At 31.3% G+C, this 2807-nt stretch overlaps 1 protein-coding gene across 1 annotated transcript in view; it reads right to left on the bottom strand.

Annotated features, from left to right (window-relative positions):
• Positions 1 to 1089: 1089 nt before the first annotated feature.
• GRIA2 (glutamate ionotropic receptor AMPA type subunit 2) overlaps positions 1090 to 2807 on the bottom strand; it is an 86408-nt gene continuing 84690 nt past the window's right edge. Inside the window, exon 16 of the mRNA XM_058838680.1 lies at positions 1090 to 2807. This exon is cut by the window's right edge and continues 1140 nt beyond it. The gene's annotated coding sequence lies outside the window, so the exon portion shown is untranslated.

Genomic DNA, 2807 nt, shown 5'->3' with positions numbered 1-2807 from the left:
TTATCTTACTTTGTTCTATTTTTTGCCACTTGTGTACAAAAAATATTCTTCAATTCTCTATTATGTCTCACATAGGTGTATAGTATTCTCTACTACCAACAGAAACTGATGTAAGGGAAAATTTTCCAAATTAAGTCCACAGCTGAATCACTTGCTTAATTTCATTCTAAGTGCTCAATAAAAATTTCTAAGATAATTTAGACCTGATGGATCTTTCACAGCAAATTTTTGTGATCCCTTGACAGCTTAAATGAAAAGATTTAATAAATAATAAGCTTTGATGCTGTGAAAGCAGATCTGAGTAGCCTCCAGGAATATCACGCAGAACAGCTGCTGCTGATTCCATTTTGCTGGTGACTGCTGTATTCTTATAACTAACTGCACCAAATGATAGCTGAAACTATCTATTTGAATTTTAAAATACAATTATTTGTGCAAAGTTTAATGTAAAGATATTGTCTATACCAATCAGCCAAAGAGGAAGCTGACACTGAACAAACACACTCTGTTAACAGATGCAATACACCTTTACATGAAAATGTTGAACCTTTCACTTTGTAAACCTCTTCACACTCTGTTTGCCATTATAGTAAAATCTCTGCTGTGCAAGATCTCTTCCAGTGACACCTGAAGTACTTGCCATTTCTCAGGTTCTTTCTCTGTTTTGGACATATTTACAATCTGTTCAATTAAAAATGTAGTGGCTTAAACTCCAAATTTTTAGGTAGTTTTACTGAATAAATACTTAAACTCCTATCTTTATGAACCTATCACACTTCCATTGTAACTATGATCAGGAAGGTTATAGTCCAGTGACACAATTATATTGTTGGAAAAAAAGTTTCATTACTTCATATAATGATAAGGAAAACTACAGTAAATCTATCCTTGAGTGACAAGATGATCTGGGAGAGGATTTATACTCTTCATTGAAACTTCATTCAAGAAAAGAGGAAACTTCATAAACTCTTCAAGGAAATTTCATGTCTGTGGGGACAAATAGATTTGCTCTATGTAAACTCTTAGAAAAATACATTTATAATAAATAAGAAACCAGATTTCAATAATACTAAGCAGACATTAAAGGTCTTTTACCTTTTTTAAGAAGATTTTTTATGTATGATTGAAGTTTATACAACACTCCAGAAAAGCCATGTGTTAGATTGAAAAATAAAATCATAAGCATTTTCTGTCATATAAGTATACATGAAAAAACGAGAACGTTAATGTCTTAGAAAGTGTATGTCCAGCTTTGTACCGTTACTCATTTAACAAAGCAGAAAATAAGATACTGTACTGTAAACAAAAAGCTACAGTAAAAGGACATTTTGAAATTTACACAAGTTTGAGTTCATAAACATTTTGGTTGCTCCATAACAGTTTTCATAAAAAAAGGAATAAAAAACCCTTGGACAGCTTTCATCACTCTTGACTACTTTTCACTTAAATGCACACAGACATACTTTATATAGCAATATACTGATGTACTGTTAACATGGATATTAAACTATTATTACTGCTTTTTTAACTGAGATGTGTATTATCCAATCAATATTATCTGAATTGAAATACTCATACATTATGTATTCCCATCATGTTGTTAAGTATAAAAACATGAAAATATAACTTTACATTATTTCAGTTATATACATCAGTTCAGGCTTGACAAAGATTTTTTTTTTTTTTTTATGCTATGATTTTTAGAGGAATAAGCCCAGAGGTACAATAAATAGCTTTCCACTGTATACAGTAATGCATTTCTACTTTTAAAAAAAATTATATTACCATATGAATATTATTTTAGTTTGGTCATTCTAGCATTGAACATTAAAAATCCGAATGCATTCCCCAACATTCCTGATGAGGAGTAATGCACAGAACACCTATGATTTACAGATGTGTCAAGAAATGATTTAGTTTAATCAGGGGGAAGTATTGGTAAGACAGACATTGAAAACACTGTATACACCCCTTTTGCTGACCACACTGAGAGTATACACTGTGTTCACATGCTTGCAGAAACAGGCTCAGAGTTTGTACCACAAGAAGGGACTTTAAGTTACTGATACATGCTCTGCCTTCTTCAGTGCTCAGCAAACTTTATACTTGAGTCTAAGAAATGGATTCCAACTAAAACTGCAAGTCATATTTAAAATTTTATTTAATTCCAAAAGAAGAGAGATTTACCGATACTGCATGAGGTAATGTATCCACAATGCAGAAAAATGTAAGCTTTTCAACCAAATGTACAGAATTGTATCTACAGGGAAAGCTAGAGAAACAGGATGTTATTTTGATTTGCATTAGCATTTAAATTAATATTATTGCACCCCTCCTAGGATTCCTTTTGCTTTTTAATAAGTTATTGTTTTTAAATACACACAATTAAAAAGTATGGTAACTTCAGCTAGCAAAGAATATTCATAATGATTAAGATTCAGGAAAGTCTTCATCAGTACATATTCCCATCTAATTTGAGTTATCAATCTTAATTCAAAAAGACATTGCCAAGGTTTTGGGTTTTTCTTTTCATAAAAGCTTCACTAGCTACTGCTTAGAATTACCTTTTAACTGTTTGAAAACTGCTTCCTTAAATAAACAATTTGACAACTCTTCATTCTTTCAAAAAAAATACTTAACACTGTTTTACTGCTTGTAATTTATAAGCTTTTATCAATACTCCTCTCTCTGTACACGTATTTATGAACTCAATTATACAAAAGTAGAGCTAGGTATCAACCAAATCTTTGGATCATTAAATCTCTGTATGTCAGAGTTAAGAGGAGCTCTAAAACAGCACCCATCTG

The sequence above is a fragment of the Poecile atricapillus genome, chromosome 4 (genome assembly GCF_030490865.1).
Source record: "Poecile atricapillus isolate bPoeAtr1 chromosome 4, bPoeAtr1.hap1, whole genome shotgun sequence".
NCBI lineage: Eukaryota > Metazoa > Chordata > Aves > Passeriformes > Paridae > Poecile > Poecile atricapillus.
Note: the sequence above shows the minus strand (reverse complement) of the source record. Positions and strands in the feature narration are given on the sequence as shown.